Source organism: Microplitis mediator, chromosome 11 (genome assembly GCF_029852145.1).
Source record: "Microplitis mediator isolate UGA2020A chromosome 11, iyMicMedi2.1, whole genome shotgun sequence".
In the NCBI taxonomy this organism is placed as follows: domain Eukaryota; kingdom Metazoa; phylum Arthropoda; class Insecta; order Hymenoptera; family Braconidae; genus Microplitis; species Microplitis mediator.
Window position 1 is genome coordinate 14030603 of NC_079979.1, and position 15221 is coordinate 14045823.

At 30.0% G+C, this 15221-nt stretch overlaps 1 long non-coding RNA gene across 1 annotated transcript in view; it reads right to left on the bottom strand.

The window, feature by feature from the left end:
- The window catches only part of LOC130677482 (uncharacterized), a 166679-nt gene that overhangs the window by 83020 nt on the left and 68438 nt on the right, over positions 1-15221 (bottom strand). Inside the window, exon 3 of the long non-coding RNA XR_008991620.1 lies at positions 5029-5185. This is a non-coding gene — a long non-coding RNA (uncharacterized LOC130677482). The remainder of the gene's footprint in view (positions 1-5028; positions 5186-15221) is intronic.

Here is a 15221-nt window from a genome sequence, read left to right on the forward strand (position 1 = left end):
TTTTCATTTTATTTTACTCTGGAGACAATAAAAAATAATGATGTGTTGAAAGTATGGAAGTAGCTTCTGTGCAGTGTAAGTAAGTGAGCAAAAAGATAAGCGAAAGAAGTAGTAATGAGGAAAATGATCGGGCAGACTGGAGCTAGACGAGAGACCGGTCGCGGAAAAAAATATAAAAAAAAACTGTGTGCAGGACACCGGGCTTATCTGTCTTATTCTTACTCTCTAGGTTAGTCGTGTCTTGGCAGTACTTTCATACCGAGTATCCTTGAATGTTTGTCTATTTCTCCATTTTCAGTTTCATTATAACATGCGGGTCCCGCTGCTATTCCCCGTTGGCCTACAGCAATCTTAACGGCTCAACAACCTGTCCCAGCTTTATATTTTCATTTTATTTTTACTCACTTTTCTTTTCCTTTATATGAGACGTACTTTAGTACCTCAACGTTTATTTCCTTCGCATCATGAGGACATATAAATGTCTTACCACAATTACATACCATGCTAACTAAATTTTTTTTTCTTTCAGTAATAAAAAATTTATAACGGCCATATTTTCTTTTTAATTTTAAGAAATATTTTCACTTAAATTCATTATAAGTATATTCATTTAATTTTTTTTAGGGATGCTACAAAAAAATGGAATTTTTTTACTTTTTATTTGAATTTAGAATTTCTGGAAAATTTAATTGCCGTAAAAAAAAACATTTTTTAAAATTAAATTTAACAAGTATGATGTATACATAGTTAGAGATTTTGTGAATTTGTGTAAAAAAATTATTTGGTTAAATTATTTGTGTTGATTTTCAACACAGAAATCTGTTAACTCAACACAAACCGTTTGTGTTATTTTACTTTAACAGATTTTTTATGTTAAATGATTAGAAAATCTGTAATGTAAGACATTTCTTGTGTTATTCGAAAATTAACACAAAATTTGTGTTGTTTAGCTAAACACTCCCACGCGTTTCCTCATTCCTATAACCAAGCAAAGCATTTTAGCAGCATTGTCTGCAGGGAAATTTGGATTATAATTTATTTACAATTAAATATAATCATAGATAACTTGAATATTTTTATGATCAGGTTCAATGATTTTTTGATACCCATTTTACGGGAGGATAATTCGTAGCTCCGTTTTTTAGAAAAATCACAGAAAATGGAACTAAGTGTTTGCTACATTGACATAAGTTGTACTAAGGTAAGATCAGTATACTTAAGTTGATTAAGTTATGTGCTTATATTTATTAGCTAATTTCAGCAAGAAAAGTCTGTTAAATTTACACAAATTTTATGTCAAAACAACAGATTTTATGTGTTCAATTATTTAACATAAAATTTGTATAAAGATGAACAAAAACGCAATGTGTTGAATTAACACAAAAATTTGTGTAGACCATTAGCAACACACGATTTGTGTTGAATTTAACACAAAATTTCTGTGTATAAATATAAGATGAAATAATACCTATAATTTGAGATAAAAGCGTTAATTTTTTTTAAATAACTTCAGGTTATAAATTTACGAATAAGAAATATTTTACGATGAAAAATTTATTTCGTCAAAATTTTTACCGGTACCCTAAATATTTTTTATAAATATTTTTATATAATTTTTTTTATTTTCAAGTTAACAGTTATCTAAACACAGAAAGAGTTTTAATACTTTTTTATAGTTTTAAAAAAGGGGAACTAAATCATATTACAGGGAGTGTTTTTTAAAAAAATAAAGAGGGTGGCGCCCCGTCCTGATTACGCTCAGTATCACCTGCCCCCTGCAGGTGATTGCATATCCACACATCGGATTTTCGGTTTGTAACTACACCCATATACTTATACATACAAGTATAAATAATACCGATAATAAATAAATTTTTCAACATACGCATTTTTTGTTATCTATACTTTGTTTACTTATTTATCGATAAAGTAAAACATATAAAGAATTTCAATCAACTTTGGTTTGAAAAATATTTTTTATCATCTACAAAATTTTTTATAATTTGAAAAATTTTTTGCTACACTTAAAAAAAAGTAATTTTAATATATATAAAGACCACCCATTGAAAATGCGGGGGTGTACCAGGTGTTTGCGCACGCGTTTCCGTGCCCTTTTTATAATAAAAATCTTTACCTGTAACACGCACATGCCGATACCCTGTAGCTCCTATATGGCTAGTGTCATTACAGATGGACATGCGATTTCATGCAAACAGATATATAATATATATAATGTAGATATATGAATATTGTAATAAAAGAAGGAAAAAGAATAAAAATCGGTGCGATCGACAGATGCATCATATGAAGCATAAGAAAAATAGTAACCCTTTGATGAAATGCAGAATCATATTTTTTCAAATAGAAACAGATTTACAATTTTGAAATACCCTTTCTGAATTATTTGAATAAAACTTTCAGCTGCCGGGTCTTTTTTCCAGTTTATATATATATATAAGTTTTCTTTATTTAAAGTTTTTCTGATTTTGCGCACGCAGGTGATGGGCACGCGTCCGCCACTTGAATTTATTATTTATTTTTTGGTATACCCTAGTTATTGAATTTAGAAAGTATTATGGGTTGAGTCTGTGAGTTAACAGTGAACGAACTTGGGACATTATGATCTAGAAATATGGAAATAAAAATGAATACGGAAGAGTTGGGTCGCGGATGGATAGTAAGATCGAGTTATAAATGCGGAAGCACATTAAGTTTCGATGTACGTGAGAAATATAAAGGTGGGTGCAGATGTTACTTGCGTGGTTTTATTCAGAGTATAATTTTTACGAGGGTTCGACCACCAGCTGAGCGAGTGTCAAAACAAGATCATCGTCTCACTTGTTTGAATGAAAGAATAGAAAATTCACAAAGAAGAAATAAGAAGATTTAAAAACTTACTTTTTTTTTTTTCTTGACTAAAATTGATCCATTTTTTTATAATGCCTTTTGAAGCTTTACCTTTTGAAGCGAATTATGAATATATGGTTAATAACTAAACGAATCGATCGCATTTTCCTCTTTTTTTAAAAAAATTCTTTTTAATTTCCTGCTAAGAAAATTGAAAGTTTTCAAAAAACAGGAAAGTTATTGATTTTGGTCCGTTTTTCGAAGATCGAATATCTAACAGATTTTTACGTTTTGAGGTTCTAGGAAGCTATTCTGCACTCAGAAAATTAAATAATAGGAGTAACTATCTAGTGATGGCAAAATTTTAAGTCAATCATTTTTTCAAATTGATAGTAGTGAATACCATCTAGATGATTGCATAAATCATCTAGATTGTAACAATTATCATATGTATGATAATTGCGATCATCTAGATGGTTTTCACTACTATCAGATTGAAAAAATGATGGACCAAAAATTTTACCATCACTAGATAGTAACTTCTATTATTTAATTTTCTGAGTGTGACTAACTTCAAGATAATGTCCGAATGTATGTATGTAAATATTCTGTAACTTTTGAACGGATGTACCGATTTTGCTTTTTGAGGTCAAGTTTGAAGCGGCTCGTTAATACCAATAACTCTTGAGAAATTGAGCATAATCAGTACGGTACGTACGGAGATATTTCGAAAATAAAATTGTTTTAAAACTTTTTTTTTTGGATAAGTTGCAATGTACTCGATGTATTAATTCCAAAATCTAATCAGCTCTAAAACTTTATAAGCTGCGTCTCATATGCCACCTCAACCACCAAAATCGGCTCTTTTGTTCAAAAGAAACCGGTGTCGAAAGAAATGTGAAAAAGTGTTTTTTTCGAATGAAATCTAAATTTTTGAACTAATTGATGACGGTTTTTTTTAACGTTAGCGATTGAAACTGTGTCGAGTGTCATCTTAAACGTCAAAATCGATTCATTATTTCAAAAGATATTATAGTGATAAAAAATACGAAAAATAACGATGATTTACTTCATGTATTCTAAATAACTCATTATATTATTCATCAAATGTTTACAAAAAATTTTTTAATGCTTGAAGTAAAAAAACTCCGTCAAATGCCTCTGTTTGAATGTCAAAATCGGTTCTTTATTTTCAAAGATATTGCTGATATCAAATAAAAACAATAACGATATTACGTTTATTATTTTCTTTAGTTATTGTTTATTACTTGAATTGTTGCAATTGAAGGTGTGAAATTACTATTCGAGCTTAAAAAGTTCAAAAAAATGTATTAACAACAGTATTTTCGAGCTCAAGAGCTTGAAAATAGTAAGAAGCTTTAGAGCTGGCCCGCAGGGTCAGGCGGTTTTCAGATTTTTTTTAAGTTTTCACAACAGTTTTTAAAATATTTTCTTGGTCGTCCATCTCACGACAAGAAAAATCTTTCAATTAGTTTGAATCAATTGTAATAAAAAAAATTTTTTAAATTACAATCTACTAAAAAATATATTTTCATTTTTAAAAAATTATATTTTAAAAATAATTCCATCTTACGACAAATAAATAATTCGTTAGAGAAAATGAATTTCAATTACCATGAATTAGTTTAAATAAATTTTCTCACGTTAAATTAATTTGATTGTCAGTAAACCGTCGAATAAAATAAATATAAACAATTTAAGGTGGCACATATCTCATATCCGGTGATTAGAGTTATTACTATAATAGATCGTCTAATATCGATAGGATAAATAATTCCCACGCATTTATTATATTTTTCCGTTGACGTCGAAATAAAATGTTGAGGGAGGAAATATGTGGTACCGTGTGGCACGCGATTTGTTCTTACATTACATTCGAATAATTTTGGGGTGCACTCTACGTTATTATGTTCATCATATACTCTCGGTTTTTTTTATTTTTTTATTACAAGACCATTCAATATCCTGAGGTTTCCCAAGGTCGTAATGACCATAGATAGCATATGTAACTCCTAATTACCAAAAAAATATATATATTTAAAAATTGTCACCCATGTAACGGATAATTTATTAAGCTCTTTTAAATATTCACACGGTTGATTCGGTCAATGATTAAATTAAAAATATTTCTAAATATAAAGATAAATTTTTTGTACTCACTCAACTAACACGATGATTTTCATTCGATAATCGACGATCTTCTTTGTTCACTGGTAGCTTATACCAGGGATCTGAGAGCTCTCGAGGTTCGTTGATCTTGAATCATTGGAAGGTTTAGTAGAGTTAGACCGCGCCGACCACATGTCACCAACAAAACCTACGCATGTTATTTAAAATTTTTTTTTTTCACAAGATAAAGAAAAGGAAAGTACATTTTTTAATTTTTTACACTAACTATAATAGTGGTATTGAAACCGAGTGTGTAAATAAATGAAGGTCAACTGTTTATAGAGATTTTAAATGCTCACTTTCTGTAACCTTTATGATTTCAGTGCAAAATTACGTTGCTCTGACTACGGATGAGGTTTCTGTAAAATTACTGCGGTTTCAAACTCACTGATTTTTATTGTCTTCTGTTACTGAGACAGCTATTATGGTTTTATTTATGAAATAGTATTGTTTAATAAATTTCAAAGGTATATTTATTTGTTTTTTTTTTTTTTTTTTTTTTTTTTTCAACTTCCCGCTATGAAAATTGAAAATTAAAAAAAAAAGAAAAGTTACTAGTTTCGATCCGATTTTCGGAAATTGAATTTTTGTCATCAGGTGTCGACGTTTTGAGGTCCTCGGACGCTATTCTGACTATTCTCAGATGAACGTCCGTCCATTTGTGTGTGTGTCTGTGTGTAAACTAATTTTTGTTGTATGATATCTTTGGAACGAATTAACCAATTTGAACGTTCGTTGTGACAATCGAAAGGGCTCATCAAGATTTGAAGTTGACTGGATTTTGAAGTCAGTCGGCGAAGTAGTTTTCCAGTTGTTTGAAAATATAAATCAAGAGTAATTTACCTTTTGAGATTTTTGCTATATAACTCGTAAATCGCGAGACTAATTCACTTTCAAATTTAATCGAAGCTAAGTTTCAAAAAGTACTGTCGATTGCCGCAAAGCACGTGCAAATCGGTCGATTTGTTCCAAAAATTACTTTTTTTTCAGCGCAATGTGTTTTTTTCTGGTCCAACCGTTTTTTGAGCTCATTTTCAATTTTCTAAATCATTTATTTTTCTTTTATTGCCAATAGCTCGTGATTCAAATATTGTACTGATATTAGAAGCTTGGTTCTGAAAGTTTTCTACAAATTACTTTTATTCCTGTTCGTAAAAAAAAAAAAAAAAAAAAAAGCTGGAAAATCCAAAACCGCACACTTCAATCGCTCATGTAAGCCTAAAATTAAAATAAAAACAATAAACAAAATGTAGAAATAATTCGTCATGATCTTCATTCCCATTATTTGCATGTTTTAATGATTGACCATAAATGACAACTTTTGAACCTTATTAACGCTGGGCCGTACCTAAAAAAAATCTCGAATTTCAAATTTCTAAATATTTTTCAAATATTTATGGGACTTGAATTATGAAAATCATCCGATGAACTGAATTTTTTAAAAATAGTACTACACTACATCATTCAAAAAATTATGTTTTAAATTAAAATACTAAAAAAAAAAAAAAAAATTACTTTTTCGAATAGACCGTCGTAGATGTCGCCACTTTCTTTTGCGACTGTCGCGCCTATTTTATTGTTAGTACTTGTTAGTTAGATACATGGAAAGGAAAAAGAGAGACAAATAGAGGTAGTCAATTGTTAGAAAGAGAAAAAGCTAAAACATTTCATGTATACACGTGAATTTAATGTCAAATTATCAGTGTTGATATTCATTAATTATAAACAAATGGGAAGGATTTAGACGGTTACTTTCAAAAAGGTTCTTGCAATAAAAAATACAAAGCCAATAGTAAAATTAGGTCGATTAATTATGTCTGTCATCAAGAGTTATCGTGCTTATACGAAGATTCATACGTAACAATTGATAACACTGATTTTTTGGATTCAAATAATTTATTTGAATCGACTCGAATCGACTCAATATTGAGTTTAAACTGTTCCTTAATAAATTCTCTTTATGCGAGTACAATTTAATCTATTTTTGTGGATTGAAAAAAGTGTAGAAATGTTTTTGTATGAGGGAAATTGTCGAAGACAATTCGCTTTCGCGCTTGAAGGTGTACAAAAAAAATTCTACTAAATTAAATTTAAGCAACACTTTAAAATCCACTTGTTTTATTCTTTAAAAAATTATTAAATACTTTCAGGTTTTATAGACTTCAATAAATTCTGAAGAGGTCTTAATTAAAGAAAGACCTATTTTTTTTTAACTATCAGTAATAAAAAATTTTATTTTTGCAAACAAAAAATGACCTACAAATTAATTTGTTTACTCATGTAAAGTTCAAAGTTTTATTAAAATTTTTTTAACATCTTTTATTATTGAAGAAAATAAAGTAAATTCTTAACGATTTTGAAACTAAATCACGATAACGGCAATTCGTTCTTTAATTTACGATTTAAAATAAAAAATTAACGAAAATGTTTCACTTATTAGCTGATGCACCAAATGGAACACGAATGCCAAGTAGATGATGATGTATCCACGACTCATGATTTGTTATTATGGATTTAAAAATTATTTTAATGCACAAAAAACGAGAGATAATAACAAAAAGCAACTGCGAGGCGTAACGAGTCATCAAATAAGCTGGCGCACGATGACTCGAGTATCAAGTAAAGTGAAGATGATATGAAGAATAACAAGAGTCAAGACTCTTGAGTCTTGTGAAGATAATTCTCAGTCATTTATCGAGCAGATCCCCAATCGAGGCTTACCGCCAAAAATAACCAGCGTTACTTCAACCAACACTGTAATATAATATCTCGCGTGAAGAAGCTTAAAGATCTTACAACCGGTAGTTATTATCTAAAGTACTCGTTAAATATTTCAGACTCAACTAATTTTTTTTTATATACAATTACTTGGTCTTGAATTTTTTTATTTTTTTATTTATCGAAGATTAACCTCTAGTGCATGTACATACACTAAATCAAACAATTTTGTTTGGTTCCACGGTGATGTTAAAGGAATTTAATATTTATTTATCCGGATCAAATTCTATTTTTCAAGCATATGGATATTAAATGTTGTTAAATTAAATTAAGGGACAATATGCCGATGCAGTTGAATTTGAGAAGCGTTAAAATATAAATATGTATGTACATAGATCGACACTCGATATCTGAAACTAATCAACCGTATGCACAAGAGAATTTTATTTAGTTTTTAGACTTTTATTAGACACCTGGATGCACGGATTTTATGACTCGAGATCTATAATTTGGCTTTATTTTATTTTAAATTTAAAAGTTACTTCTGTAATACCGTTAAATTGTTTTAGTGAAGATGTTCACGGATATAAAATTTTAAGACGTGAAAGTTTTTAGTCAAGGACCAAATAATTTTTACTTTATTAAAATTTTTATCTACAGTAATTTTGGATGGTTTGTAAAATTAAAAATTTCAGAAAGTAGTTAATTTTATTAAATTACTGATCAGTAAAAACAAAAATTGAACAATTATTGAGTTAAAATAGCAATTGAGTATACGTATTGAAATTTTATACATAATAAATTGAGTTCAAATTATGGTGACTAGGTGCAGAAAATATTAATTTTAAGCTATTTTTCACGAAATAACATAATCGACCATTTCGAAATTAAAAAAGTTGACGACAACCCTGCACAGTAAAAAACTAATCATCAAAGTGTAAAAAAAAGCGTGTGATAAAATTCTGAGTGTTGAATTTTTAACGCTTTTGTCACACAGTATTTATCTTGTTTGAATTGCCCTTGTAGGAAAAAAAATATTGACAACCGGGCCAGTCTTGGCACAATATTGGGCTACCGAGGCTCGGCCTCCCAAGGTTGGTCCGAAATCCAACCAACGTTCAAGTGACGAGTCTTGGTTTGCCAGTCTTGGAACAAGGTTCAGCCAATACTCAAGTGACAAGCCTTCGTTTGCCAGTCTTGGAACAAGGTTCAGCCAATACTCAAGTGACAAGCCTTCGTTTGCCAGTCTTGGGACAAGGTTCAGCCATTATATAAGTGACAAGCCTTAGTTTACCAGTCTGAATAACAAATGGTACCTAAAAACCCCTGGCTTCTGTGAATAGCGTAACAGCCTAGTGAATAAGACGCTTGCCTAGCAGCCATGAAGGACCAGGTTCGAGACCCAGCAAATGCAAAAAAAAAATTAGTTTCATCGATCCACCTGATTTTTCTGTGTACAAATTTATTTCCATATGTTACCATCACGCACATGTCTACTAATATATATTTTTTTTTTTATTTATTTTTAATAAGCATAGGTGCTTATTTAGCAACAGTCTTGGCACAATACTGGCTCTCGATATTGGGCCAATACTTAGATGCAGTCTTGGCACAACACTGTCACTCAAGCTTGGCTGGGTGTTATCATTTCGATGCTTAGACAGACTGCGGCCAAGCTTGGATTTCAAGCTTTCCCCAGAGTTAATAAGTCTTGCGCCAAGCCTCGGCCAAGCTTGGGCCTATTGTTTCTTCCTATAAGGGTGTCGCAATCGATTGATTTTTTAACACACAAAAATGTTATTTTATTCCAAAGTAACACTTTTTATATGTTACTGTCAAATTAACACACAAAATATTTTAAAAATAATCTCGGCCATCACAAAAGAATTCTTGGAAAATTTTTTACTTTTAGCATATACGCGTGTCATTTTTCCAACAAGGTATGTTAATAGTATATTACACACCTAGGGAAGTAAAGTATGAAATGTCTTAGATCACATGTCTCAACAAACATGTGATCTGAGGCTTTATTATTTACTTCCCTAGGAGTGTATACTATTTTTCTCCTCGACGGAGGCGGAAAGCGGCAACTTCGTTTTGCACAGCGAGACGAAAGTTGACGCTTTCCGCCCGGAGGTGAGAAAAATAACATAAACGACAAAAAATGAACTATATAAATTAAGAACGACAAGTAACATAACGATAAAGTGATCAGTAAATACTATCATTCTAAACAGTAATTTTTCCATTTATAATTAAAACGTGAATAATTACATGATAAGTATGAAAATTTATTGTCTATGCAAGAAAAATTACTATTTGAACTTTAAAAATCGTAACTGATATTTAAAAAATTGACGACACGTATTATAAAATTTATTTTTTTGGAATGTTAAAAATCCCCATATTGACATCCGGGTTCCGAGTTGTAATTTCAAGTACTAACTTTTAAAGTTTATTTTTTTCCGTGTTTAAATAAGTGTAAAACGTTCGTTTTACACACAATATGTGTTGATTTTGACGAATCCTTTTTTACTGTGTGCTTTGACATTTGGCGACAGTGGAGCACTACCTCTCCGCTTCGCGTTCAAGGTGTACAATAACACGTGTATTTGATACATCAATACGTCACGTAATTCATTCTAACTTATCAGTACTAGAATGATCGAAAAGAGTCGAATATTTCCGAATGATCTCGAATTTAAAAGATTGTTGATAAAATTACCATGCTGTTTATAAACTATAGTTCAAAGTGTAAAACAAGTTAGGATTTTTAAATTTAAATTAATAACTTTTCTATTGCACCTAGTTTTTTTTTAAGTTATTTCTTGATGTCAGAAATTTTTTATTTGATTAAAAATTACTAAAACAAATAGCATAATTTTCAAGAATATCGAATTGTTCACCGTAACCTACAATTTTAGGGCCATTTTAACTATAAAATTATCTGCGTTTGTACGAAATTGAATTTGATTGAAATTCATTGATAAAAAAATAAAGAATTTTCACAATAAACCACAAAAATGAATTTGAAATGCAAAAACATAATAACAAATATTGGCTAAAATCGGACACGCCAAAAAAGTTTGTTTGGTCGAAAGTTTTAATTTGTAAAAATAACAGAAACAATAAATAAACGCAATATGTAATAAGTAAATCTAAATGAATAAGTGCACGAGTCACGTTTGCATGGTCTGGGCACGTGCAGCACGCGTGTACAATTCACGTTAATACCGACAAAGTCCTTAAGAACAATAAACCTCTGCTCCCGTTTTCGCCTGAGCCCTTCACTTACTCGAGTATGTACCGAAATAATTTTTAAAAACAATCCAAGGTCGAGTTCACAGTCAAACCATTTGTTATTTAATAACTAAATGAAATAAAATAAAATAAAATTCAATAATAAAATAAAATTTTATTGGTAGCAATCACTGCGGCTCGATCTTGAACTTAATATCCATTTTTTATTATCCGCAATAAAAATTACCTCTGACTTTCTGATATGACTTATAAACGAAGCTGAGAAAAAATACTAGAACGTTCAAATTAAAGCGCCCGCTAAAAATTTAATGAAACTAAAATATATTTTTCATGACAACGGGATTTTTAAAATTTATTTTATTTAATGATTGTTGTGGTTGAGGCAGAGCACGTACCAAAAAGTATTCAGTAGAATGATTTACAAGTCGGCACTCCAGCGTGAAGGCAGGTGATTGTTGTGCTTGAACGACAACACGAGCTACGACACTACGAGTCCACTACACCCAATAGATATACATTTTATCCTCATACTTTCTTCCTCATCGTACTCACACTTACAAATTTATTTACCCATACATTTTTATTTTTAGATATAAAATTATACTAGACAAATATACACGTGCCGTTTAAAACCACCGGAAGTTTTTGTCGCGATTACTGAAATTATACTTTCTTATTAACTTACAAACAACATAATCTGTATTTTTTTACATTCATTATATTTTTACAAATTTATCAAGATTGTATTTTTAATTACCTAATACGATAATTTTCTTATATATTTTTTGTTTTTTAAAGTCAATTTTTTATGTTCCAAAAAATTAAAAATTTTTTTAATACTTTTGAAAAGATTTAAAAAAGTTTTACTTTTTAATTTATTTTGAAATTTTTAATAGTATATTACGCGCCAAGGGAGGAAAGCAGGACATTCCCGCGTGTATAATTGCCCGCACCCGAGCCGAAGGTCAGAGCGGCACATACGCAAATTAGGACGTTGACGTTCCTCCGTGGTGTGTATACGATTTTTCACCAGACCTGCGCCTGAGAGTTTAAATTTTTGCCTCTGTTTGTGGGAAGAATGGCGCATGTGCTAATTTTTATTATTTTTTTCTTATAATGAAAAAAAACGACTTTCCTCCCGGTAAACAGGGCAGAAATTTAAACTTTCGGTGTAAGTATGGTGAAAAATTTCCAAAATTTTGAAACATGGCATTTATAGTATATTACACACCTAGGGAGGAAAGTAAGACATTCTAATTCGCGTGTAAAATTGTCTACCCGAGACGAAGGCAAACACGCGGATTGGGATTTCCTACTTGCCTCCGCGGTGTGTATACGATTTTCCATCGGACCTGCGATCAAGATTCTAAAACTTTTTTAGTTTAGTCTAGTTTTTATTAAGATTCTAAAATTTTCTTAAATATTTCAAACAATATAAAAATTTTTGAAATAATTAAATCGGTTTTCACATGTAATGTATTTTAAACCCGTTTAAAAATTTATTTAAACATTTTAATCAAATAAATATCACTTAAATTCTTGTATCATAAAATTACGTCATCTAATTTTTTTTTTTTAATGAAATAAAATAAAAAATTACGTCAGGGGGTAACGAACATATCATTCAACCGTAAAATCGTTCGTGGGGGTCTTTGAGATTGCTTGGACACGCATCGAGGTATAAAAATTACTCGACCGAGTCTTAGAGGCCACAACTCAAAACATTAAAAAAAAAAAAACCTTAATAAGAAATTCGAGTTAATGGACAGGAAAAAATCCAATTAAATTTAAAAATAAAAATCCGAAAAACATAAAAATTTTATCGCCTAATGATAACAGATTATCCCGATATATGTAAACATAAATATATATTTATATTTGGTATGAACGTTTCAAAGGAATAAAAAAATACCGACGGCACGCGTTTTCGAGAAAAACCCAACTCGACACATTACACATTTGATTGCCGACAGTCGCGTGGGTGCGATAACAAACTATTTATTCACGTCGTAAGTTGAATCTTTTAAGAAATAAAGAAATAAAAATATAAATAAATAACCAAGACACGACCTTTGAATCAGCTCATTGTTGGTTACGTTTCTCCTCGCAACACCTCGCAGGAAATGGAGTAGAATTCCGTTATCGTATCACCGGTTTATCATATTCAACACTATCATTATACATACAACACTAGAATTGACTTATCATTTATTTATTTTTATTATTTTATTACATACATATATATATTAAATTTAAAATTTATATTTTTTATTACTATTAAATTTATTTCTCGACATGTCCACGTGCCTTTGACGATTTTAATGCAGCTAATTTTAAACGATTTCACCCCGACATGAAGAAATACTTAACAAGTCATCACGCAATCGGCGGACACGCGATTTGCCGAAGATCAAAGTCACGATTGGTTTCCATCGAGTTTATTAACCAGCCAAAGGAATATTCAATCCAAGTATGTAAGTATATACAGCATATATATGTATGATGTATGTAAGAAAATAATACAAAATAAGAGTGTTGTGTATAAAGAGAATATCGTTAATGAAAGAGGGGGCACGTATATGTAAATCAGATTCCGTTCTGGCAGCTGAAAATCCGAATGAGTGGCACGAGCCCTCATCTTGATACCTACATAAGATTTTTCATTTTAGATTTTTATTTATTTGTTTATTATATTTTACATACTTGCACTATTATTGGGACAATCACGTGCTAATGTCTGTTATTTGTAGGGCTGCACAAAGATATAAATATGTCGCTGTTTTACATGCGTCTTATTAGATATCGGTTCACGTGATAAAATAACATAAATACCTCAATTATTAATGTATAGTATTATACCGAGGATATTCTTGTAATGAGTAGTTTGGAAAATAATTTTATTGAGGCAACAATATAACTTTATTACTTTGACCTTAACAAGTTTTTATTGGAAATTATAGCCGGTTTTCATGTAAATTGTATAATAAAGATATAGATTTCCAGGATATTTCGTGGCAGGGAATGCAGTCAAATTTTTTACAAAAAGACCTGTATAATTTTTTTAATTTTGAACTTGAACAAATAACTAAGCAATTCAAAAATATTTAAAAATTCTTTAGCTATAATTTACCCCCATAAAAAAAATTTTTTAAAAATGTATATTTTTAAGAGCTAACTTTGGACCGAATTTTGTTCATACTTTATATGTTCAAAATATATCGGTATAATAAAAAAAAATAAATAGATATATACAGTAGAACCTCGATAAGTTAAAATTCAAGGGAAACGTAAAAAAATTTGAGTTATCGAGGTTTTGTACTTTAAGTAATAGAGGTTTTAAGCTGTGAAGGGAAGGGAATCAAAAAAATTTTTAAGTTACAGAGGTTTTGAACTTATCGAGGTTTGAGTTATCGAGGTTCTACTGTATATTTAATATATTTTTTTTCATGGGGGTATACTAATGTTAAAATTTTACTGCTCATTATAAAAACTTTACAAATTTTGTTAAAATTTTTGAAATATTGGGCGCCAATTTTTTGATTTCAAAATTAATTTTAATAGAAAAAAATTATTCAACAATTTTTCATTTAAAAATTAACAGTAAAAATTCGATTCAAAATTTACTGACTTTATAGAAACCAAATAACGACAATAATAAATCAGAAATGTAAAATAAAAAAAAGTTTTAAAAACTATTTAAAATCAATTTTAAAAAAACCAAGTATATAAAATTTCATTTTATAAATTTTCTCTGAAAAGAAAATGAAGACGGAACCAGTTGGCATGCAGACATCGTGTAGCCACATGTTAAACAGGAGCATACTGATCCTCGAGACGTCAACATAATGTCCAGACTTCATTTACTTACTCACATTTGTCGCTCGTTAGATTAAAAAAGAAAAACAAGCACTTGGTTATTCTTCAGATCATCCCCAAGACAAAAGAGAAAACGTTTTTTTTAACATATTGCTATTACACATTAGTCGGCTTCTTTATTTTAACGAAGTAAAATAAAAGAGAAAGGTGTTACTTTGTTCGACACTAGCAAAATTAGTAAATCCCACACGCAGCACGCGTGGCGCTAGTGCCACCTTTTCATCGATATGCGTCGAGAATTAAAAATAAGATCTAATGATTTTTTTTCTTACAGTAGCAGATTCAAATCAGCATTAAAAAAAAAACATTTTTTATTTTTTCTTCCTTTC